The sequence below is a fragment of the Sminthopsis crassicaudata genome, chromosome 4 (assembly GCF_048593235.1).
Source record: "Sminthopsis crassicaudata isolate SCR6 chromosome 4, ASM4859323v1, whole genome shotgun sequence".
NCBI lineage: Eukaryota > Metazoa > Chordata > Mammalia > Dasyuromorphia > Dasyuridae > Sminthopsis > Sminthopsis crassicaudata.
The window spans coordinates 200,503,916-200,530,883 of NC_133620.1; the positions used below are offsets into that span (position 1 = coordinate 200,503,916).

The window sequence follows — 26,968 nt, forward strand, 5'->3', positions numbered from 1 at the left end:
TATATATATGTGTATGTGTGTGTGTATGTGTGTGTGTATGTATCCTGAAATTTATTTTTTTCTTAATCATGAATTAGAAACTACCATAACAATATTTTACCCACACCAGAAAACTTATCAGTAATATGAATTACCTTATAACCAAATAGGTAACCATTGTTTAATGTTTTCTTTGTACACAGTACATGAGGAGAAAACATTTTACATTTAATATATTTGCCACGGTTCTTTGTGACATTTGAGCAATTTACATTAATGCTGTCACACAAATAAAAATTAACAATTCTAAAAGAAATATGTTCTTATACTAGCATTATAAAATATACTACAAACACACTGCTTCATTTTACAAAAGCATGGTTAACTATAATTTTTTAAAGTCATATATTCATATTGTCACACATATAAAAATCAACAATTTAAAAAGGAATATGTTAAAATACTGGCATTTTAAAATTCACTACAAATACACTGCTTCACTTATAAAAGCACATGGTTAACTGTATAATTTTTCCACCTAGTACAAAATTTTCAACCTTAATTTACAGCATATTTTCATTGATTCTAAAATATTATTATCACAAAATACAAGGCAAAATACAATTTCAATCTTATTATTAACAAAAAAATTATTTAAATATTTGACTAATTGAAATGATCCCATACAATTATGACAATATAAGGAGTAATGCAAAAGATAACTACAATTTTTTGTCTTATTTTCTTAAATTTTGATGACAATGATAAAACAATATTTCTGAAAGCAATGAAATTTCAAAGTAAAGCATTTTATTCATTTAAAATATTGTCCCATCCCCCAAAGTGTCAGAAAGAGGCCATGTGCCAATTTAATTCCTAAAGCCCTTTACATACAATGGATTACCTTATTTCACACATGCTGAGATAAAGAATTAAGGGAGTACAAGCTTTTTCTAAAAATATAACAAGTGTTTGTTAATTTGTTTAATTTTACAGATTGATTATTTCAATTAAAAAAAAATTTTCCCTGATCTTACTATTAAATAATTTACTACCTAACTAGTGCTCATATCTAAAGCAAGCATTTCACAGTATCCCAGTCTTAGAAAAACCTTTGAAAGCTTTTAAACATTTGATAAAATTCTGATGAGGGTGTCTACCTTTGGACTTAGTAATTTTTTTCCTAGTATTAATAGATAACTAAATGGTTTGTTATCCTATTGTCTAAACTCACCAATTATCAGCATAAAAATGAAATATGGAGCATTTTCATGACCATAATAAAAATCCAGTTCAATTGTCACTTTCCTCTGGTAAAAACATTATGTTTGAAAATTTACCCATAACACTATTTCATAAAATAAAATTGCCAGTTTTTCTGTTATGTACACTTTCCACAATGTTCAAGAGTATAAAACAAAAATTACATTGATTTTAAATGGAATTTATTTTCCCTTGTATTGCATTCCATTAACATTAACATAGTTGTTGATATAACCATCTTCACATAGAATTTATGTTTACAAAGAAATGTAACAGTCTCCGTTATTCTTTCACAAGCTACATATATCAAGAAAAACCATAGAAAGAACTAAAAGGAAATTTAAGGAAACATTGGGAGTGACCTAAGATTTCATTCTGTGTTACATGAAACAATTCAAAATGGCGGACTTACTATTACTTACATTTAAGAAATCGGCTTATGAGAAAAGAAAATAAGCATAATATAAAATGCTTCCTAAAAATACTTTATAATTACCGACGATCAATTAAAAAAAAAACAGTTTGGGGAGCACAAATCCTCAGAAAACATCCGTTTTCAATGCGTTCAAATCAGTGATATGTTGCAAGCATGCTATTTCTTCTTTTAGCGTTCTCCTTCAGAAACCACTTCGAAATCCGATTTCATCTTCTTCCTTCTCTCCCAAGTTCTTTATTTTAATTCATGCATTTATTTCCTATACATTGCGCATACATTTTCCCCCGGCCGCTTACGGATACAAAGCCGATCCAGTTGTAAGGAGTGAGAATAAAGAGATGGGCTGGACGCCCCCTGGTGTCCAGTCGCCGCAATGTCATTGCAAACCCCTCCAAGTAGAGGATTTACTTTGACCTGGGAGTAACTAAGTTAATGAAATCTCTTTGGTTTTCCCTGGTACCCTCTCATTGTTTCTAAACCTTAATTGAAGTTTCAAACGTCTGCTCCATCCTTCCAAGACACCTCTCTTTTTCCACCTTCTCCCTATCATTTCCCTCACCCCGCCTACCGGTCCTTGGCCCCCCGCCCCTTTCCTTCCATAAGGAATCAAGCAGCCTCACATCCTTCTAAGGATGTTGCACCTTAGGCAGTGAAAGGGTCGGTGGAGAAGAGATAACTTTGCAACTGAGCTTATACAATATCTGTTCTTCCAGCAGCAGCCCAGAGCTAAGAGGTGCGAGTAAAGGAGGAAAAAAAAAAAAGGTGTGAACCCGGAAGTACATCGACCCACGCAGCATATTTAATAGCAACACAAGGGCAATAAATCACGAGCGGGGGAAAGAAGCATTTCAACGCCTCGGCAGATCTGTCACTTTTTTTTTTTTTAAACGATTCTTTCCTCTCCTTTCTCTAGTCCTTCCGTTCATCCCTCCCTTTTTTTTTTTTTTTTTTTTTTTTTTTGGTCTTCCATTCTCCTTTTCGAGCTGCCCACCTCGACGCGACTCACGTGCCAAACTCTACAGCCTGCGAATGTCCGCGCGTGCACACACACCACACCCCCCACGCGCGCACACACGAATACACTCAGTAACAGACATAGCGATGGGGCGGAGGGGGGGGGGGGAAGGACAGGGAGGAAGAGGAGGAGGAAGAAGAAGAGGAGGGCGGGTAAATGGTACAGCTTACCTCCCGGGCCTCATGGTCGCGCTGCTAACTCTGTGTGTGTGTGAGAGTGTGTATATGTGTGTGTGTGGTGTGTGTGTGTGTGTGTGTGTGTGGTGTGTGTGTGAGTGTTTGCGTGCGTGTTTGTGTATCTGTGCGTGTCTGTGTGTGAATGTAATTCGAGAGGACTGGGGTGAGAGGAAGGAGCCCGTATTTTAATCCCTTCAAGAGGGGAGTGAAGAGGGGCAGTGGGAATAGGACTGGGGGAAGTCGAGGGTGGGGATGTCAAAAGGGAAGGAAAATTGGTGAGGGCAGAAGACTGAGGATCGAGGCCAGAAGGGTCAGTAGTACATGGTGAGCCGGGGAGGGGAGAAGCGAAAGCGGCTCGAAGCTGCGGTGCTCGGAATCCGCTGTCGCCGCTGCCGCTGCCGCTGATGCTGCTGCCGCCGCCAGGAGAGGGGCGGGCAGGCGGACTAGCGGGCAGGGAGTGGAGGGGGAGGAGGGCCGGGGAGTCAGTCGGGAAGAGGTTGTGAGACGCGGCGGCAGCACCAGACACTAACAGCTCGAGCCCTGCGTCAGGCAGCGGCACGCGCACACCTGCCCACCACCCGGCCCGACCTCCTGATTGGCTGCCGAGAAGGGGCGCGCGAGATTGAAGTGTCCCCATTCATTCCTTTGGGTTGCGAGAGTTTGAGGGGGTGGAGGCAAAGGGGGTGAGAGAGCTCGCGGGTGAAACACCGGCTGTCTTGTCTGTTCTCTCTCTCTACACTAGTCTGTTTCTCTCTGCCTCTGTCTTTCTCTCCCCACACTTGCAGTCACACACAAAGACACACGCCTGCTGCCGCAGTCCCAATACCTCTCTGAACGTCAAGCGCTGAGGAACAGTTTGATGCGACGGGGCAGTAATGAGCTGTCCCATAATAGATGTGTATTACTTTGGGCAAGTTACAGCCCCTCTGAGTTCCTTCATCTCTTAACAATATAGTAATTCTTGCACAACGTATGCTACAAGAGTACAGTAAAGTGCCTAAAGAGCAATAAAAAATTAAATTTTTCCAACTAATTTTAAAAAATGAGAATAATAATGCCACATGGGTAAACAAAAGTAAGATACACAACCTCTCTCGTTTTCCAGTCATTACAGTAGAAGTAAAAAGTAATACCATCCTATCTTCAACATGGAGAAGATCTAATTCAGTTCCAGTTGATCAATGATGGTCAGAATCAGCTACACCCAGAGAAGGAACACTGGGAAATGAGTGTAAACTGTTTGCACTATTGTCTTTCTACTCAGGTTATTTTTACCTTCTGAATTCTTCCTGTGCAACAAGAAATTCGGTTCTGCACAGATATATTGTATCTAGGATATACTATAACACATTTAACATGTATGGGACTGCCTGCCATCTAGGGGAGGGAGGGAGGGAGGGGAAAATTTGGAAAAGTGAGTACAAGGGATAATGTTGTAAAAAATTATCCATGCAAAATTACTGTCAAAAAAGTATATAAAATAAATGCTCTGGAAAAAAAAAAGTGATACCATCCTACTTAAGATCAATTTTCATGAGGGAAATTCTCCACTTATTGCTGCTCAGTGCAAAATGTCTATATCTAATGTAAATGGAAAATAATTCACTTTGGCATAACATTGGGGAAGCATACAATGTACAATTTTTGAAAAATTGGAGAAAACTATTACCAATAAATAGCAATATTTTGAAATTTAGATCTGGAAAGGACTTAAAAGACCTTTAGTTCCATACTTTTATTTTATAAAAGATTATATTGAGACCCAGAGAAATCAAGTGATTTGTTCAAAGTTATACCAGTGGTAGGTAAATCTTACCACCTTAATATGCCAAAGCCAGTACCCTTTCCACTGTTTCCAGTAAGTTTTGATTCAACTCAATTCAGCCAACATTTTTAAAGCAACTTCCATGTGAAAAATACTGTGTTGGCATGTAAAATGTATGGGATTACCTGCCATGGGGGGAGGGAGTGGAGGGAGGGAGGGGATAATTTGGAAAAATGAATAAAAAAAAAAAAAAAAGAAAAATACTGTGTTGGGTACTAGAGACATAAGGGCAAAAAAGTCCCTTGAAGAGCTTATATAAAAAAGATACAGCATGTAAATAGATAAGTAAAAATCCAGGTAATGGAGGAAACAGTGGAATCAAAAAGCACAGGAATATTTGAGAAAAGATAGAGATAGCACTAATAGCTTAAAAGGGAAAATTTCAAAGAGAAGGCTGTATCTAATTTCTTGAAAGAAGATAAGGCTTTTGAAAGGTATAAATGGAGGTCATTTAAGACAGGGAACAGACAAGGTGTAGAAGTTCAGGGATATAAGATATGGGCACATAGATTTTAGGGAACAACCAGTAGACTAGTTTATCTGAAAGACAAATTTGTGAACATAGTCTAGTAGAATGCTGAATTTGGACTTTGAGGAACTTTGTTCAAATCTCAGTTCCAATACTGAGTATTTTACTATTTGAATGGCTTTGAAAAAAGGTATTTCGCCCCACTAGGCCTAATTTCACTTGTACAATGAGAAGTTTTGAATAAATGGCCAGTTAAAATGTCTTCCTACTCTAAATCTATGATCCTTTTTTAAAACAAGTAATGTGTAATAAGAAGGGAAAGGGAAATTAGCATTAGACTGTGAAAGGGCTTACCTCTAACTTAAAGTGTATTTTATCATACAACTACTGAGATTTTTATGTAGGGGAATGACATGATTATATTTGTTCCTTAGGAAGATTATCCTGGTATCTACATAAAGGATAAAATGGAGAGAGATTGGTAATAGGGAGACCGATTTAGAGGTTACAACAATAATTTAGACAAAAATTAGAGTGATGCCCAAGAGAAATGATAGCAAGAGTCATCATGATAGCACAGTCATTACCCTCATTGTGGGGGGGGGCAGGATGAGGGAGAAGAAAGATTACTTCAAGATTATAAACCTGCATCAATGATAGGTTAGTGATGATATCATCAGAAACAGGAATCTTAAAGGAAGGGTGGAAGTAGGGAGAGAGACTTGAGTTCCATGGACATTTAAATGGACATGTTAAATTTGAAATGACAATGGAACATCAGATGAGATGTCAGATGGGATGGGATTTATAAAAGAGATCAGAGCTGGATTTCCTATTGTTTAGTAAATAAATGTGACCCTCAGCCAGAATACATTGCCATCTCTTTAAATGACTTCATGAAAAAAGAATTTAGAAAGGAAACTGCATTAAGCATTTAATATTTGGTTGGGGCTTCAGGTAGCTCTTCCTGACAATTGTCAGTTAAAATTTCAACTGAATGGAAAGCAAATAATATCTTGTCTCTGGCTGAATGAAGGTCCTCTTGGTCCTGGAAAGAGTAAAATTGTGATTTTTTAAAATGTATTTTAAAATTTTTTTAGTTTTCCAAATACATAGTTTCCAACATTTAATTTTTGTATGATTTTGTTTTCCAAATTTTTCTCCCTCTCTTAGCTCTCTCCTCCCCAAGACAGCAGCCAATTTGATACAGATTAAACATATGTAATCCTTTTAGATGTATTTCCATATTTGACACATTGTACAAGAAAAATGAGACCAAAGGGAAAAAAAAAAAAAAACTATGGGACCAAAAAAGCAAACAAAAAGGTAAAAATACTATGATCCACATTCAGTCTCTAAAGTTCTTGCTATCCCATGTCTATTGGAATTGTCTTGAAACACTGTATTTCTGAGAAGGGATAAATCTATCATAGGTGATACTCACAATCTTGCTATTACTGTGAACGATATTCTCTTGGTTCTGCTCACTTCATTCAGCATCAGTTTATGTCTTTCCAGGCTTTTCTGAAAAGCTCATTTCAGGTGGAACACTATTGGGTTACATTCATGTACTATTACTTAGACATTCCCCAATTGATGGGCATCCACTCAATTTCCAGTTCCTTGCAACGACAAAAGGAGATACTATAAACATTTTTGCACATGTGTAACATCTTCCCCCTTTTATTGAGATTATTTTGAATAGTACCTAATCTGCAGATTTGACCAGAGTAAAATATATTCTGTTATATCAATAATTGCAGGCTCCTTTTTTTTCTTTTTTTAAATGAAGGATCCTTTATGCAATAAATGGACTGATTCATTCAGAGAGCCAGATTGTAATGTCCTTTTGAGTGGGACCAAGAGATTTGACTCTGGAGGCAATCTCTGCTGTAATTGTGGGACATTAAATGGAATATTCCCACATCTTCAACCATTGTGGTCCTCAATTGAGTGGAGCTATTAGATGGTATGATGCTATTTTTTTTTTTTTGGTATGATGCCATTTTAAATAGTCTAAAGAAAACAATGCTAGAAACAATCGCAAATTTGACAGTTCCAAATCTGAGAGGCTGTAAGACTGGATTTAGTCATTTTGAACTATAAGCATTATGCTGTCACTACCATAAATCTTACCATATTCTTTGAAAATGTTCTTTCCAAATCCAGCCATTCTGGAGAGCAATTTGGAACTATGCCCAAAAAGTTGTCAAACTGTGCATACCCTTTGACCCAGCATTGCTTTTATTGGGATTATATCCCAAAGAAATACTAGAGTGGAAAGGGACCTGTATGTGCCAAAATGTTTGTGGCAGCTCTTTTTGTTGTAGCTAGAAACTGGAAGTTGAATGGATGTCCATCAATTGGAGAATGGTTGGGTAAATTGTGGTATGTGAAGGTTATGGAATATTATTGCTCTGTAAGAAATGACCAGCAGGAGGAATACAGAGAGGCTTGGAGAGACTTAAATCAACTGTTGCTGAGTGAAATGAGCAGAACCAGAAGATCACTATACACTTCAACAACAGTACTGTATGAGGATGTATTCTGATGGAAGTGGAAATCTTCAACATAAAGAAGATCCAACTCACTTCCAGTTGATCAATGATGAACAGAAATAACTATACCCAGAGAAGGAACACTGGGAAGTGAATGTAAATTGTTAGCACTACTGTCTATCTACCCAGGTTACTTATACCTTCGGAAGCTAATAATTAATGTGCAACAAGAAAATGGTATTTACACACATATATTGTATCTAGGTTATATTGTAACACATGTAAAATGTATGGGATTACCTGCCATCGGGGGGAGGGAGTGGAGGGAGGGAGGGGATAATTTGGAAAAATGAATAAAATTTAAAAAAAAAAAAAGAAAGAAAATGTTCTTTCCAATATCCCAAAATGAAATTCTACATATCAATTTCTCCTCTGGCCCAAGAAGATCACAGGCTTTGCTGCAAATGTACTGATAGTGGAGACCTTTAGAAAGATGGGATCTAGCTAATAACATTGTGCTATCTAAATTAAAGATTGATTAGTTGAAGGTTTGTTGGGCTGATGAAGAAATAGAGTCTCCAGGAGGGTATGGAGAAATTCTAGAAGAGGAATTCTAGAGAATATAGTGAAATTTTACTGTTTGCCTGTGAATTTATATACCATGTTCTTTATTTATTTATTTATTTAGTAAAGAGTAATGAAATTTTAAAGACCACCAAATGTGTTTCATTTAGATCCCAACTTGATCACTATGTGTGTAATGTCAGATAAGTTACTTAAATTCTTTAGTCCTCAGTTTCCTTATTTTTAAAGTGAAAGTATTGGAATCCATCATTGCAAAGGATTCATCTAATTCTAAATCTATGATTATGTAGCTATAAGCTTAACTATGATATTTTTAGTAATTATATTCAATCAATATGTTTTTTTTAAAAAAAGGTTTTATCAATGCCTTTTGTTTTTATGTCACGTTACTTTCTGGATATGCTAATGAATTATGTTCTTGTACAAAAGAAAAATTGTAATCAAAACTGATGGAAGACTGATTTTTAGAATATTTGCAACATTCTATCCAAGTTCTTTCCTGTCCAACAAAAGGAGGGCAGTACCCAACAATCATCTAAAAGTAAAGATACTATGTCCATGAAGGAAAATATTTTTTCTGAAACATATTTTGGAGGGCATTTGTTTTTCTTCTTTCTTCTCATATCAACAACTCCTGCAACTGAATATCTTAATTTCTATATTTTCCTGAATCTTTTCCATTATCTCAATCCTGAACCACACTATTCAACAACCTTTTGTTCCTAATCGGTGGGTCTTAAAAATAGGATTTAAGCTATTCATGTATAACTGAGCCAAGAGGAAAATATTTTTATAATAAAATTAAAATACTATGAATAAAATAGACATGTTGATACAGCCAAATATGAAGACTTTAAATCAATCCCAAGTGGAAAAATTTTACCAAAACTGTCAAATATTATGAGAAAATTATATCATATTACTTGATCATTGCAGTACTATGTATAGTGCAGGTATGGACATAAGACTTTCAAAAAACTATCAGGATGGCTACAATCTTCTTCCACATATTTACATTGATGTTACATATCTAGTCTCTTTTTAATATAGCCTTGGTCTGAGGAACCAGCTCTGGATTTGGAATATAAGTGTATGCAAATTTCTGATTCAAATCCTCATTATGACCCTGGTACTATTTTGGCTATCTAGAATGTCTCCTATTTCGTTACTATGGTCAGATTCCCTAGACGGTTGCTCTTCTTAATTTTACCTATGTAGACACAGGCTTAATAGCTTTCCACAGCACTTTCATATAATCATTGATTACCCTCTCAATTGATTACCACTCCCACCCCCCAATTGTGACATGAGTTTAAAAAAGCTTTTTCTTTAAGCAAGCCATAATTTATTTCTCATGTTAAATCTCAGCATTTTCAAAATTTTCTTTTGGACACAATTCTTAATTCCAATATGCACTATCATGCTGATTCACACAAGTGGCAAATTCTAGATAATTTACCATGCCTCAAAATTCCAAAGATAATTTAGTGGAAAAGGATGCAGACATGATTACCGTATATGAAAAAAAAATAAAGCAATTAATTATAAATCATTCTATCTGAAATAGAATGTGCTTTAAGCTAAAATGTGCAAGCATTATAGTAATTGTTTATTTATGAAGTTGAGTTTACAAATAATGCACTTATGGAGATGCACTTAAATGCTCCCATACCTTTATTTTTTAAGTTCATGATCAACTATTTTGTTATGGTTTTATATATATATACATATATGTACTTAAATATACATATATGTATGTATATATGCATATATATATATAAACATTTTCTTAAAATACTAAAATAATTATTATTATGAAGATATGGACTAAAATGAACACAAAAATAATGAGAATTATTTCCCCCAATCAATCAGCATGTTTTTTTTTTCTCAAGGATTCTGAAGTAATTATAGTCATGGATTTGTAACAATGAATCACAAATTGTAATTTAACCCTAGTAGCCATCTACTCCAAGTGGTATACTAAGGAGTTTCCCATTTTAACATAACCAACAGGTGAACCTCCACTCTTGGCTCTAAAGTCTCCAAGGTGGAAGAGTCTACTATTCTCTAGGAAGTCCACTTCATTTTGGGTCCATTCTAAGGAAGTTTTTCTTAACATCAAATCTAGATTTGCCTCTTTTCATTTTCTAAAAATTTCTCCTGTCTCTGTTTATTGGAATCAAACAGAACAAGGCTAATCTTCATCCTATATGACAGCCTTTCAAATACTATCTCCCTGTGCTTGGTAGTCTTTACTTCATCTCAATCTCTTAGGATACTTAGCTCATTATAAGATATTTCATATACCAGCTGTTATAGAAAGTCTTGTTTCCTTGAATTGTTAGTGCCCCCTATTACTCTCTAATTATAACTCTAAATTTGTATAACTCTTGGTTCAAAGGATTTTTTACATAAGAATCTCATTTGTAGAGATTGACTGTCAATCTCTACTGATGAGGATAGTTCCATTCAAATGCCCCTTTGAATCTAGGGTTATATTTTCATTGACTTATTTGTGTATACATTCTTTATTCCTGGAAGAATATAAGCTCTTTGAGAGCAGGGATTATTTAATTTTTATCTTCTGTGTCTTCCACTATGGCATGTAGTGCACATAAGAAATGTTTATTAAATTGAATTAGCTAGGACTTCACTAAAATATTAATTTTAGTATTAACATTAAGGCAATACCCCAAATTCCAGTGAACCCCTATTAGGGCTATTAGACTCTACAAATTTCCACCCAGCTCTTAGTGCCACCTTGAGTTTTGCATTCTTCATCAAATCCTCTAAGGGAAAATGCTTTTTGGGTTGTTGACCAATTTCTCCCTCTCTTCTTAAACCCACAACATCTAACTAGTTTTAGTTGTGAAGACTATAGATCTTTTGCTCTTACATTTCGTGTATTGTAATCCTTTGCTCCTACTATTCCTAGCATTGATAGCCCCATGCTCATTCTCTTTAGGAGGTATATTCTTTTAAATGTTATAGTTTCTCAAAAGGATATTGGTGCAACTCCAGAAATCTTTTTTCTGAATGGAGTCCAAATTCTAGTATATTTCCAAGGAATTTCATCCTCCTCTAACAATGAGTCATGAACAATTCTGTCAGGAATTTCTATGAGCAAGCCTGTCTGACTTGCCATGTGCTTCCTTTAACCGTAAAGCACTTATTAATGGATCTGGAACCAATTCCAACCTATATTCCCAGGCTGTTTTAGTATTACTGCTCCCTAAGTACTCAACCAACATCACAACCAAACTGGCTGACTAGGTAGTCTTCATAGATAATATTCTATTTCCTGTTTTCCATGAATTAGGAGGGAGGTTGCCATTGTGCTTTACCACTGTATCATCCCTTCCCCTTCATACTCTTAGATGCTGCTACTTCAGTATCTCTCTGAAAGAAAGTCAAAAAAGAAAAGCCCTCCAAAAGAAGGTTGTCTTCAATGACTGTTCTCCCATAAGTCTATTCTTATAAGAATCAAAAACTCAATAATTCACCTTGGGGTAATCCATAAGTGAAGCCCATCCTTTAGGTAAATCTTAAGGATGATCTCAAACCAATCACTTAATTCTGGGGGCATTTTAAAATAATCTTTCAAACATTTTTAAAAAAACTTCTGAATTCCAAATTCTATTCTTCTCCCTTTCCTTCCTTTCTCCTCTCCTTGAATCAGCAATCTGATAATAGATTACACATATATAATCATATAAAACATCTCCATATTAATCATTTTTTATAAGATTCAAACAAAAAAAAGTGTGAAAAAAGTGAAAATGTCTTCAAATAGTATGAAAAATGTATTCAAACATTATCAATTCTTTAAAGGCAGATAACGTGTTTCATCATGAATCCTTTGATATTTGTCTTGTATCATTATATTGCTGAGAATAGCTAAATTATCATCCACAATTCATCATATACAATATTGCTATTACTGTGTACATGTTTTTCTGGTTCTGTTTACTTCACCTTGTATCAATTCATGTAGGTCTTTCCAGGTTTTCTGAAATAATCCCATTTATCATTTCTTATAGCACAATTAATGTTCCACTACAATTATATGCCATAATTTGTTCAGTCATTCCCTGATTGATAGGCATCCCTTCAACTTCCAATTCTTAGCCACCACAAAAAGACCTGCTATAAATATTTGTGGATTTTTTTTATCTCTTTGGGATTCAGACCTAGCAGTAGCATTTCTGGATCAAAGGATATGCATAGTTTCATAGCTATTTGAACACAGTTCTAAATTGTTCTCCAGAATGGTTGGATCACCATTTACTTAGTGTCCTAGTTTTTCCATATCCCCTCAACATTTATCATTTTCTTTTTTTTTTTTTTTTTTGTCATATTAGCCAATGTGATAGGTGTGAAGTGGTACCTCAGAGTTGTTTTATTTGCACTTCTTTAATAGTGATTTAGAGCATTTTTTCACATGATTATAGTTTTGTTTTGTTTTGTTTTGTTTTTTTTGGTCTGAATTTCCTGTTCATATCCTTTGATCATTTATCAAATGGGGAATGATTTGTATCCTTATAAATTTGACTCTGTTCTCTATATATTTGAGACATGAGATTTTTATCAAAGATAGAGATTCCCCACCACATCTCAGGGGGAATTTTTATTCACTGACTTTTAGAAGGAAATGTCTTTTTTGTTTTCTTAACTATCTGCTTGCAAGTGGGCATGTTTACCTTCTACAAGATTATATAATAAAGCATCAAAAACAATTTTCTTCTTATTCTCAATCAAAAGATAGAGATGACATTAAGATAAATAATTTTATTACATAAAATTTAAAAGAATTTTAGCAATGCATTTAGAACAAAAAAGAGAAATTTTTAAATATAAAAAAACCTTAAGTATTGCTAATAAAAAGCCTAACATCCAAGGCATATAGGAAACTGACACAAATATATATTTTGATTAATTTAGTTTAACTGTCTCTTTTTTTTTTTCTTTTTCTGAGGCTGGGGTTAAGTGACTTGCCCAGGGTCACACAGCTAGGAAGGGTTAAGTGTCTGAGACCAGATTTGAACTCCGGTCCTCCTGATTCAAGGCTGGTGCTCTATCCACTGTGCCACTAGCTGCCCCCAATTTTGTTTAACTATCTTCTTTGTTATGAGGGAGGATTTGAGGTGGTAAAGGAAAATTAAAATCTGGAATTCTTGTAATGTAAGGACAAGATATGGATAATAAGAATTATCCATAAGTGTAGGAACTATATTAAAAATTAATGGCAATGAATATCTGAATATGTGTTTCTGATCACTAATAAAAATGAATTTTCAATTATCAGGTTTGCAAAAATGATAAAAAAAAAATGGGAATAGTCACTGATGGAGAGTCAGTGGAAAGGCAGAAACACTAATACACTGTTGATGAGTTGTGATTTGTTCAATCATTTGGAAAAATATTTTGAAACCTATTATATAATTTTTTAAAATGTTGATATCCTTTGACACAATAGCCTCACTATTGGTATATATGTCAGAGAGGTCAATGACAAACTTCCAAATTGTTTATAGAAATGATTCTTATTGTAGTAAAAGAATGAAAATAAAGCGGAATTTGGGAATATTTCTGAACAATGGCCTTAGATAACAGATAAGTATGTTGAGAATATATAATATGGAAAACAGATAAACATAATACCTCCTCTCAGTGGAGGAATGGGACTAGAAAGATGAAATACTACATACATTATATTCACACACAGGTTAATTTTGTTTAGCTATCTTCTTTGTTAAGAGGGAGGATTTGAGGTGGGAAAAGAGGATTAATATCTGGAAATTCTTGTAAAAACAAGAGGTCTCCATAAAACTTTAAAAATTATAATTGTTCCCATGGGCAGGATTGTAAAAGATACTGTCTTTCACTCTCTTCTAATATTATTTTATGATGTGAACATCTATATTTTGGTCATGTATCTTTTTGTTGCTTATAGTGGAATATGATGTAAGGTGTTTGTCTATATGATGTAGTTGAAGAAGTAACATAAATGAAGTACCAAGTTACTAGGTGGGAGAGTGATTTCAACATGAAAAACTCGTGAGAGACATCACAGTCACAAAAGATGCTGTTTATTCTATGAAACAGTTTACTGATCAAATCAAATATGATTAAGCAAGGCTGAATCATATATGACTAAGCAATGTGTTCTAAGTCATGTGGACTTTTTTTAAAGTTGGAGGGGAAAGGGGGAGGAAAGTAAAGGCAGAGTCATAGAGAATGAGGGAGGAATTAGAATTTTGGAAGGGGGAAACAAGTACCAGTCTTTCTTAAAATAAGCTAATTAAGACAGCCTCTGGAGTTGGCTTTATTCTGTGACAATGGAAACAAGATGGGAGAATTAATAATAGCTACTTAAGCTCAGTAGTAAGCAGCTATACAGAATATTAGCACTTACAAATATCTCATTTTATCCTTATTCTAATGAGGTAGATAGCTGTTGTCTCCATTTTATAGATGAAGGAACTGAGGTAGACAGCAGCTAATTAATTTATCTAGGATCTTCAGATCCTCTAGACTCCAGGGCCAGTGCTCTATCCATTGTGCCATATAGCTTCCCCATCTGCCTACTTTCTCATCTAGGTTTAATCACTAATTAGATGCTTCCTCTGTTAAACTGGGACCATCTCCAGTTGTCCTGAGTTATATTTGGCCACTGGACCAGATGTCTCTAGAGGGGAAAATGAGGCAGGTGACCTTGCACAGTCCTTTCTCAAATCCAGTTCAAATGCTGTCATGACGTCGCCTCCACTGGAATGTGGACCTGACACAATAGCCATCAACTACTCCGGAATGGGAGGAAAACATTAATCCCTTCACCTTCCACCAAACTTGATACATTTTTTTTGACAAAGTGAACAAGGGAAAAGGCTAAAAAAAAGTACTCAAAAGAGCAAAAGAACAACCAGCTTGATTTTATTCACCACAAGTAAAGGGTTGTTCTTTCTCAGTTCATTAGCCATCAGGAGGCAGCTCCTATCTTTAAAACCAAAAAAAAGTAATGCACCAGTAGGCATGCTCGTATTCTATGAAGAGTTGCCTGTGTCCAAACAAAGGATCATGCCCTAAAATCTCATTAAGCTGCTTAATCAGTGATTCCCCTAATCACCAGGCCATACCCTTTTATAGGTATTATTATTTTTAAAATTTACTAGCACTACCTAAACATTAATATTTCCCCAATTGTCTGTCTCCTTTTATTCCAAAATTTTTCAAATGTCACCAGCAAAGATTTAGCAATACAGTTTATTAGTTCTCTCAGTATCTTTGGAGAGAATTTATCATAGATAGTAACAGACTCATTGAGAGCTTCTTGGAAATATCTTTCTTATCTTTAGTTTCAGCTCCCTATTAACTATTTTTATTTTGACTTTTTTGTTACTGGTTACATTTTCTTTAGCAGGGAAAATAGGTATTTGATAATAGTTGAGTAATTTTGCCTTTTGTTGCTTTCAGTTACGATATTCACACCTCACCACACATTCTCCCTCCTCTGTCTCAAACCAGTGTTTCTCTCTTTTTTAAAAGCCTTTTTATTCCTCCCCTCCCCTCACAAGACTTTAAAATTTACCAGCAGCAAAATAAAATAAAACACCTATTTTGTTGCCTTTTGTATCATTGTCATCCTCCATTAATTCTGAGTTTTAGCATTTTTTACATATCTTACAGAATTATGTCAGGCTTTTGTATTCATATGTCATGAATTGTTCTTGCTTCCATCTTCTATCCAGGTGTTTTAAAATCAAGTTAGATGATAAATCACCAGCACAACCACATTGATCTTTTTGCAGAACTGTCTTTTCTTCCTTATCACAATTTTGTTGTTGTTTGTGTCTTTAGAATTTCACTCTTAAGAGCTTTTTATTCTACCTAGGTTGACTTCTTTGCTGAATTTTAAACCTAGGCTTGCTCTAAACCCTTCTCAAAATTCTTTGAAATCCATTTTCTGAAAATATGCTGTGCATGTCAGACTGTCTGCTTTTTCCTTTGTCTTTCTACTATAAATTCTAAAGATTAAGTGGTCAGTTCCCCACAAGCAACCAATCATCTTCACTTCAACAATCAACTCCTTACCTATAGTTAGAATTAAGTCCAGAAACATCATTTCATTTTAATATTTTCTTCACATTTTGACAGATCAAATTTTGATTAAGATAAACCAAGAATGTGTTAACTGCTCTGCTTTTGGCATAGAGAGAGCTCAAGCAGATGTCTACATAATTGACAATTCACATCACCACTATATTATGTTTCTGTGCCAAGATTCTTGTTTATTTCCTCCTTTTCAGGTAGTCTATGGCATATTCTAACAATATTGCTTTTGAGTCTTCTGCTGGTGACACTTACCAAATTTCATCTCCCTGCTCCTATCCTCTGTTTCTTGGATTTCTTCTTCAGAGTATATATATTCTTTTTAAAAGTTATTCTTTATTTGATATTAATTTACAATTTACAATAAATTTCCTCCTATCCCCTTCCATACTCACTGAGAAATCAAGAAACAGGTGAAATCATGCAAAACATATTTCCATTTTAGCCATGTTGTTTTAAAAAAAAGACAAGGAAAATTAATATTTGTACACAGACTTCATTAGTTCTTTTCTGGAAGTAGATAGCTTTTTTTCATTATAATTCCTTTGGGATTCTCTTGGATTGGATCATTGTATTGATCAGAGTATCTAAATCTTTGACAGTTGATCATCATTACAATATTACATCAATAATATATATGAATTTAACATATTTAACATGTATTGATCTACCTGCCATCTAGAAGAGGGGGTGAGGAGAAGGAGGGGAAAAATTGGAACAAAAGGTTTTGCAATAGTCAATGCTGAAAAATTATCCATGCATATATATCTTGTAAATAAAAAGCTATATTAAAAAAATGCTATATATGTATTCAATCACTTCCTGGTTCTATTAACTTCATTATGTGTTAGCTTATTTAAGTCTCTCAGGTTTTTTTTTTTTAATCATCCCTCTCATCATTTCTTATATCACAATAGTGTTCCATTAGTTGTATACCACAACTTGTTCAGCCATTCTCCAATTGATGGACATGCTCTTTATTTCCAATTCTTTGATACCACAAAAAGAGTTTCTATAAATGCTTTTGTACCTAGAGATCCTTTCCTATTTTCAAATCATCTCCACTCCTCTTAAAATGTGTTAATATCCTAAGGCCTTATACATTTATCTTGTGAAAACATAAATTGATCACTAGGTGTGAATAAGGCATAAACATCTCTCTAGATACAATGAGAAACTTGCCTTGTGGGACTTGTAAAAGTCATAAAGGTAAATAGAATTAAAAATTCAAACATCTAGAAGGCTGAGTGGATTTCAAGCACCTTAGAAGTGGAGGGGAAAAAATTGCCTCTAAAAGTGAATCATTTTTGTGGGAATGAGAGTGACTTATCATTGTCATCACTGTTTACCCCCACTTCACCTTTGACCAGGGGAGATTCAAAAGGAAGATTTGGACTTTTTCCTTAGCATCATAGCAGTCTGCCCTGAATGACTGATGGCTATGTCTGCATAGGAAGCCACTGAAAGACTAGACTCAGACAAGTAGATTCAAGACTCTACAAAGTCCAGAAAGAAAGATACAATATACCTAAAGGAAGGTCTTTGAAGACTGGAGCAAAATGACTTCCAGAAGTTCTATGTGTACTTTTAAGTTTGAATCCATTTTTTCTTGCATTCCATATATACTTGAGATAGTGTATCATAGACCTTTGGGGATTACTTTGTACTGCTTTCTAAAGTTAATTAAATCTGTCTTACTGATACCACCTGAAAATTATGGTAGAAATCATACTTGCGGGGGCTTGTCAACATTAGAAAGATTCCCCATCCCTTCAAGGTTAATCTCATAGTTCTGGGAGAACGTGATAGCTGTATTCTAGGGACCTGACTTAGTTCATGTGGGCTAGTATAGCTGCTTAAGAGTATGCATTACACTTAAATAGTATTGAAAGAGTCATCTAATTTAATTGGCTCAAGAGAATAAGGTTCAAACTACTGAATTAACTTCCTGGTTGCTTGAATATAAAAATAGCAAGGACAAAAGAGTCCTGTTTCCTCCTTCAAGCTTTTGAGTACAGAGTGGCAGCATGACCAATACTAGCATGTGAAGTTGTGCTCAATTTAATGAATGCTAGTTCTTCAATGAATATCTTTTCCTACTAAAAATGTCCTTCTCTCACTATGACTGAGTAAATCTCCTTTTGTTAACTGTTTGATACAGTAGACGTGTTTTATTTTGTTCCTGTCACAAATGTGAGCTGCCAGACCAGCCTGGGTAGTCCTGTTTTACTATGTCCTTCCATTCATGGAATTCCCAGTCACTTGCTATCAAAAGTCAATGATACCTAGAAGATCCACTTTTGTCTATTTTTATTACTCTCTTTAGTTTGTTCTATTTGTTATCTTTATATTATACATATGTATATGCTTATATGCAATGACCTACATTATTGTAGATCATTATTGGTTCCTTTCTTGGATTATTCTGTAAATCATTTGCATCTTTATGTTTTTACTTTGTTGTATCTACTGTTCTTTATGTGGTATCATTTGGTAGACAAATAGGTTATTTACTTTTTCTCCCTCCTTTTTTCAGTTTATATCTCTCTTGAGTAGATCTACAAGTCTCCAAATAAATTTAATTTTATCTGTTCTCATGAGATGAGAACTGGAAAAGAGTCCATCATCCCAAATTTCAATCTGTGGTTCAAAATTTCAAATCTTGTTCTCTGATACAATCTTCTTTATCAGCATTTCGATTCTCAAATGTGTCATCTATTTCATGTTTATTTCTGCTTTTGAGTTTTCTTGAACATAGTAAATACTCCTGCATTTGTTGAATTAAATTTGAATTTGAAGGACTAATGTTTTGGGGTACAATCTGTAAATAAAAAGTATGGGTACTAGATGGTATATATAGGTAAGAGTGTTAGACCTAGTCTTCTGTCCTAGAAACAAGTTGCATCCATGACTAAAAGTTATGGGTCAGTGTTCCATTTTTAAATTTCTTTATCATACAAATTTACACTGTGTACCTTCTTTGTACACTCAAAATAATCTACTTCATTTGGTTATTTGTGTTGCTGTTTTTATCTCCTGAACTAAATTATAAGCTTTATGAGAACAATGACTTTGTTTTGTTCACCTTTGTGTCTACTTCAGCACTTAGGATATTGCACTGCTCACTTCAACAACTTTTATTAAATAGTTAAAATCTCTTCCCAAGAATGCAATTCTTAGAATTTGTCGCTGGCACAAGAATAAACAGTTAAAATCTGATGCCTTCAATTTTGTGATTAGTGCTGGGTTTTGGCCAATGAAACCTACTTCTAGTAAAACTGTGATCTCTTTAATTCTAGCTTGCTTATCTGTACAATCATTTTCTGATCTTTCAATTATTCTTCACTCTAAGAAGGAAGAGTATATGTAAGATATTATTCATGGAGCTTATAGTAATTACAAACTTGGCCAATTCAAGGTAGGAAGCTAGAATAGAAAAGTTAATGCTGCTGCTCCCTTTCTTGCATTCAGAGGGCAGAGTTGGGCTACAAGGAACTGAGGGAAGGACAAAAATTATAAAGTTCCTTCACCATCCTCTACATTAAGAATTCTGCTTATTTTTAAATGAGAACTCTGGTTCCTACAAAAGACTGGCATCTAAATTTTGGGAGATGTTTTTGAGCCACTTGATAGCTTCATGAGAAACTGATTGAGGGTAGGATGTTTTCCCATAGTACAGATAGTAGAGATCAAGTTTTGGTTTTCCTGTACTTGAGGTACTGAAAATAGAAAGCCTTTCTGCTTTATTCAACTGCCATCTCATCAGCACAACCAGCTGTATCTTATACCCTAAGTTGCAAAGCATACTTACTCTTAAAATGCATGAACTAAACCTTACACTGTATTTTCATCTCCTGAGTGTTTACTGTTGCTACTTCATAGTGACAAAAGAACCTCAATCTTTGGTTCAAATGGTAGTCAAACTTGAAGGCATATGATCATAAGTTTGACCCTGAATAAATAAAATCAAACCTATTTCTTGTCAGCATACATCATGAATATTTTCATATAATAGTGGATTGCAACCACAATTAATCCTATTCTTCCTTTCTAAAAGAAATTTTAAGTAATATTAAGACTTGAATAATATATGCAGCTATAAAGAAAGGAGGTTTTTTTTACATACATAAGATAACATACTTATAAATCTTAGAAAAAGTCATTCATAAGGAAAATAACAATAGTCATCTTTTATATAGGATTTTAAGGCTTTTAATGCACCTGTGACTATTACCTCATTTAATTTTCTCCACAACTTTGAAAAGTAGATACTATTATTTTCTTCATTTTGCACATGAGAAAACTGAGGCACAGAGAAATTAAATTACTCTGAATCAGACATAATAGTCAGCTGGATGGGTCAGTGGATAGAATACCACACTTGAAGACAGGTAGACAAATCTAGCCTCAGAAACTTACTAGCTGCGTATTTACGGGGAAAATCACTTAACCCTGTTTACCTCAGTTTCCTCATCTATAAAATGAGCTGGAGAAGGAAATGGCAAACCACTCTATTATCTTTGCCAAGAAAACCTCAGATGGAGTTGTAAAGAGTTGGACAAATCTGAGGCAGAATTTGAATTCAAGTTTTCCTGACTCCAAGTCTAACATTATTTATTGTGGCATCTATCTGCTTTGTAATCTTAGTTCTAAGGCCTGGAAAAAACAATTCAACCCAACCCCTTTTATTTTTGCTGATGAGGAAACTGAATCCCAAGGGAGGCTAAATTACTTGTTCAAGGTAAAATAGATAAATTATTCAAAGGCAGGATTTGAATTCAAATTCTCTGACTCCAAAGCCAATGCTCTTTTTGCTATTGTGAGAAATGGATGGGCATTTGCTTTCCACAATATTGAGTGAATATTAGTGATGTGGAATCAGTGAAATGTGGAGATGTCCATGCTACCTACTGTGCAGGAAGGATCTGCACAAGAGACATTTATAAGAAATTCTAGGAGGGAAGTAAAAAAATGAGGTCCAGGAAGAGAAGAGATTCTCCAGGAAGTAGGGGAGGAACAACTCTGTAAAAAGAATTTAAAAGCAGTTTGTGTTTGTGTGTGAGTGTGAGTCTCTGTTTTGTCTTCTATGTTTCTCATAGTCAGCTGAAATGACCTTAGAAGAGGATGGAACCATGGAGCTAAACTGATCTGTATCAGAGCCTTCTCCCTGCCTGCTTCAGGGATCAATTCCTCTTCTAACCACAACTGACACTGAAGATCTCAACACTCTGTGTGTGTGTGTGTGTGTGTGTGTGTGTGTGTGTGTGTGTGTGTGTGTAAGGTCCATAGCAATTCTAAGTGGACTTTGTCACCTTGGGGTGTCGGGGTCTATTCCTCTGGTTTGTGAACTTTCCAGATCTGAAAAAGTTTGGTTCTGGAGTAAAGTTCCAGTCTTTTCTCCTTTAGGTTTCTGGAGGTTCTTGATTAGGATTTTTAGTAATTAATTGAAAATTTAGTAGTTAACTGAAATTTAGGGTTGAAAACTGTATAGTAATTATTTGCATGATCTTGGGATCCCATGACTTGGGTGTGGCGGCTCTTAGAAGTGAGAAAATAAATTCACTCACAGGAGGTCACCCCACCACTTTTCTCTATTCCTCTCTTCCCTCCCCTCTGGTTAAATGAAATTCCTTTACCATTAATTGTTTCTTTTGCTTAAAGAAATAACTTATGTTTACACAGTGTTAATAACTGAATATTTGTTTTTATTTTTCAAGTTGGTGGTTGTTTTAAGAGTCTTTTGTGATGCTGTATCAAAGATTCTACTGCTTAGCAATGCAAGGAACTTGAAGAGAAGTTTGTTAGAACTGCAAGTTCTCTGAAAACTACCAAGATTTCCATCTGTTTTCAGAAAAATTACTAAACTACATCATGATTTCATTGTTTAATGAATGTGATAGCAAATATGATCTATAGCTTTCTTGAAATACTAGAGCAGAATTTCAACTTGACAGTCCTGCATCTAGTTTTGGTCATGTTCTGCAGGCACATGGGATAGATGGTTCTTTTTCCTCTTGCAGCAAATTTCTATAATTAGAGTAAGTGGTCAATAGAAACCATTAGCACAGTTCAAATATGTAATATCTTGCTGTTTTCAATCTGAAAATATATAACCATTATGTCTTATAATTCGGTAAATGAGTATTTGGTCTAGTCATCTATTGTTGAGACCCTGGATATCTTTAGAATCAGCCGGAGTCAGGATAAGCAAAAGTCTTTATTCTTGGTCTTTTGGGATCCCTCTCAGGTGATTAGATCTAGAAATCTCCACACCTCCTTCCTCTCTCCCCTCTACCGCCAAAGAATGACCCTCCTCCTCCTACTCCACCCACTGATATCACTTCCCCTTCCTTATCCACACCCACCGATCAAGCCAGCACAGAATAATTAAGTAGGATCATCCTCCAAACATGTTAATGGAGAATTGTCCAATTGGTAATTAGCCTCATGTGCCAGGTTACCTTGTATCTGCTCATTGTAGCCCTTTACAATCTATCTGTTGCTAGATGTATGAAATAAGGTCCTTAAAGGTTTCAAAATGTAAGAACTGTTTGTGGAATATATTATTTTATTAATTATTGAAACTAAAGCTGAAACATCTTTAGTTTGGTTTAGAAAAGAGGATTTTAGTGTATTCAGGGTTTTTTTTTAGAGGGATATAACCTATGAACCATGGTTATAACAATGGGAAAGTCAATTTTATTTTATTTAAGTTTGTTACTAATGTTGGAATAACATTTGTTTGTATAGTATCTTGTGACTTAAATATGTTTTCTTTTGAATAATTTATATGAACAGACCTGTGAAGGAAGGATTTATACTGACCAGCTTTAGTGATCTGATTCAACCCACTGGATCTTCAATCAGCTCAAAAATTTCCAAATGGGACCCTGTAGGATGATCCAGCTCAATGTCTATTCTCAGCAGAAAGTAGTTTTAGAAGATGAAATCATCACCCTATACCCCAAAGGACTTTGGGCTCCATTTGTTTGGAAAGGAACTGGAACTGGTTGGTGAATGGATTTCAAAGTACTCAGTGTCTGAGTAAGTTCCCTGTAAGGAGTCTTATCAATCCTGTAAAGGGGGTAGGTTATATAGGATTAATGCTATTCCCCTGCTACACTAGTATTTGAGACTCAGGATGGGGACATCGGATTAGGATTTGGATTAATATTACTGAGAAAGATACCCCACAAACAATATAGTTTGATGCTTGCCATATTATAGAATTATAGACGCTTGACTACAGACAAGTAGGTACAATAACTATTTGTATCTTAATAGAGAGAGGATTTTATGGAAGAGAGAGAATTTTATGGAACGGACTGTCCAGTTTGGAGTAATGTTTGGTTTGATACAAGGGCTGAACATTTAAAAAATGCAGATAAAAGCGTAATAGGTCTCGATCGTTTTGGAAGATCTGGAATCAAGTTAAGGACTTAAAGCAAGTGATAGACACTAATGCCTGAGTAGAACTGGTAAAGTACTCTGTAAAGAGTCTGAACAAAAAGCAATTTCTGTGTTTATGTTATAGGTTGCCCCATGCCCAGATAGTACTATTCCCTTTGGATATGGTAAAACATGAGAATGAATTTCTCCCATTCCCAAAATAACATTTCTGGGGAGAATTGCAATGCTTTATACTAGTCTCTTACCTCTGGAGATCATGGGAAAATATTCTATTGGGCAAAGAATTTGTATGAGACCAATTGTCATCTCACTTATCATGGAATATTCTCACTCACTTCTCTAGTTTTGGGCCATTGGGATAAATTCCACTCCCAACTCCTACTTAATGCCTTATCTTTAGTTATGTAATTCTGGCTTAAATCAATATGGTGTGCTGTTTACTTTGTCTACCACAACTCCTTTTCCTGGAGGTTTCTTTTTCTAGGCAAAACCCATTTGATTATTGTTTGGGTCCTAATTGACTCAGATAGAATATAAATATCAATCATTTCTGCCGGGTCTTCCCCTCCCAGACTCATTTAATTATTTTGATTTACCTCAACTGCTAACTAGCCTTAATCATTGAATAGGTATTTATAGCTTCAGTCAAGCAGACCTATTGAAGATTTGGGCTTTAAAAAGTCAAGATCTCCCATTTTATTTCTAGTAGTCTTGATCTGTATCTGGCCACTGGACTCAGAGGGCTCTGGAGGGGAAAGTGAGGCAGTGGACCTTGTACCACTCACTTTCTCTCATTCAAATCCAAAAAACTTGCACTTCATGGTATCAGCTCCCTAAAGTCTTGATTCTCTTCCAGAGCAAAAGGTAAACAACTTTTCCTCAACAATAATTAGTTGCCTCTCTTCATGTTAAAGTCCTTTGCCTCAAACTTCTCTAAGAAGAATCAATAAGCTGAAGCTGTGATGTGACTTACAGAAGGTCTATAACCTAGAAGTAAAACTAGTTTGAGGGTAAATTAGGGTAATTAGAGTGGAATTGAGAGTCTTTGGAGCACCACGAACAAAGTTGGTTGTCAGATGATCAATCTGTTGCTCAGTAATAACAAAGTCTCTAAGACAACTGTACTCTACATCTAAGACTACTTCTCAATTCTACCTGTAAGCCATAAAATGACCATATCAATTACTTGAAGCACCTAATCTATCTTTTCCCCATGAATTTATCTTCTTGCTCCTGGTTCTTTGCTAAATTCTTTCAGAACTTAGCTCACAGTTAGCAGGGAAATAAAACATTGTCCCTTAACTTGGAGACAAACTGAATTTGCAAATTCTTTTGCATATCCTCAATACTGATCCAGAGACCTTAAGATTATTGGGGTGTCTTATGCCTCATCAGAATGACAATAAGAAGTAACAGATTGCATATAAATTAATTTGTCTGCCTTCTGTAGTGGTATAATGCATCGACATGGTTAAAATTAGCTGAGTCCTTATTGTGAGTATGAAATATTAAAAGTTAGAACTATCACATCCAAGCTCAGGTTCCTCTGAGCTGTTCTGGACCTTCTTTGTGCATGGGATAAACTGAGTGAAGACCTTTCATGGGAATATAGCCTTGAACTATGACTTGAGAATTTGCAAAAACAAATCAATCTATAGCTAAAAAGCTCCAGGTATTCCATTATCTTGGATCAACATTTCCCTTCCTGCCCCCCACCTTTTTAATTAGCATTTAAGTATTTCTTTTAAAGATGATGGCTTTGGGAATTCAGATAACAGATTCTCTCATTCAAGAATATCCGCTTGTATTAGCAGTATTTTAGGGAAATTTGAATTAAGAATTTGCTATTTATTCTTTTGTTTCTGCTATAGATTTTCATGTTTAGAGTGTAAGCCTGGACTCCCCCATTCAATAGGAGAAAAGGTCAGGGGGGATGCAAGGTTTTGCATTTAGGGTCTATTTAATCTTGTGTTTTGCAATGTGCAGTTTGCACTCCTCTACTGACATCTTGTCTTTTGGGAGTTGCTCTTTCTTTCTTTCTTTCTTTCTTTTTTTTTTTTTTTTTTTTTTTTTTTTTTTGAGGCTGGGGTTAAGTGACTTGGCCAGGGTCACACAGCTAGGAAGTGTTAGTGTCTGAGACCAGATTTGAACTGGGGTATTGGGAGTTGCTCTTTTGGGAGATCATAAATCCTTTCTTTTTCTCTTCATTTCCTTTCTTTCCTCTTCTCTTCATTTCCTTTTCTTTTCCTCTTCTTTTCTTTTCTTTCCTCTTCTATTCTTTTCTTTTCTTTCCTCTTTTTTTCTTTCTTTCTTTCTTTCTTTCTTTCTTTCTTCTTTCTTTCTTTCTTTCTTTCTTTCTTTCTTTCTTTCTTTCTTTCTTTCTTTCTTTCTTCTTTCTTTCTTTCTTCCTTCCTTCCTTCCTTCCTTCCTTCCTTCCTTCCTTCCTTCCTTCCTTCCTTTCCTTCCTTCCTTCCTTCCTTCCTTCCTTTCTTTCTTTCTTTCTTTCTTTCTTTCTTTCTTTCTTTCTTTCTTTCTTTCTTTCTTTCTTTCTTTCTTTCTTTCTTTCTTTCTTTCTTTCTTTCTTTCTTTCTTTCTTTTCTTTCTTTCTTTCTTTTAACCTCAAGAGTCTCTGATTTTAATTTGGATTAGGATCACTGTCCCACATATCTGGAACTCTGTGGTAAGTAACTGGACTTCTGGTGAAGGGTGAGAGAGAGGGATGACAACCTTATCTTTATCCTGGCATCATGGTATTTCTAAGTATAAGGCACCTGTAGGGATGAATGAACTGAGCTAATCCTAGCTCAGTTGGGCTCCTTATTATTGTTTTTTTTTTTTTTCTTCTTGAAGCAAGAAGATTTTCTACATAAAAGAAGATGATTACCAGCAAAAGGATGAGCCAAGTCCCTGGCCTGGATTTCCAAAAGGCATGGAGCTGGAGGGAATTATAGCGATGATGCAGGAACAAGATGAAATATAATATACTCATTAGTTTCATTGCTTCATATTCTGATGTTCAAATCTCAGTTTACTTCCTAAAACAGTTTTCCAGGCTGTTAGAGTACTATTAATTGTAGTTAACTTAATCATTTACAAATTCTTAGTTATATTCAAGTTTGTATTATACTTTAGCAATATATACTAAATCATAATAATCTGAAAGAATAGAGTGATTAATATGCTTAGCTAATTGATTACTA

At 35.0% G+C, this 26,968-nt stretch overlaps 1 protein-coding gene across 3 annotated transcripts in view; it reads right to left on the reverse strand.

Annotated features, from left to right (window-relative positions):
* The window catches only part of LIN28B (lin-28 homolog B), a 128,124-nt gene extending 124,776 nt beyond the window's left edge, over positions 1-3,348 (reverse strand). For all 3 annotated transcript variants that reach the window (XM_074310206.1, XM_074310205.1, XM_074310203.1), the window contains exon 1: positions 2,864-3,348. The gene's annotated coding sequence lies outside the window, so the exon portion shown is untranslated. The remainder of the gene's footprint in view (positions 1-2,863) is intronic.
* Positions 3,349-26,968: the final 23,620 nt, after the last annotated feature.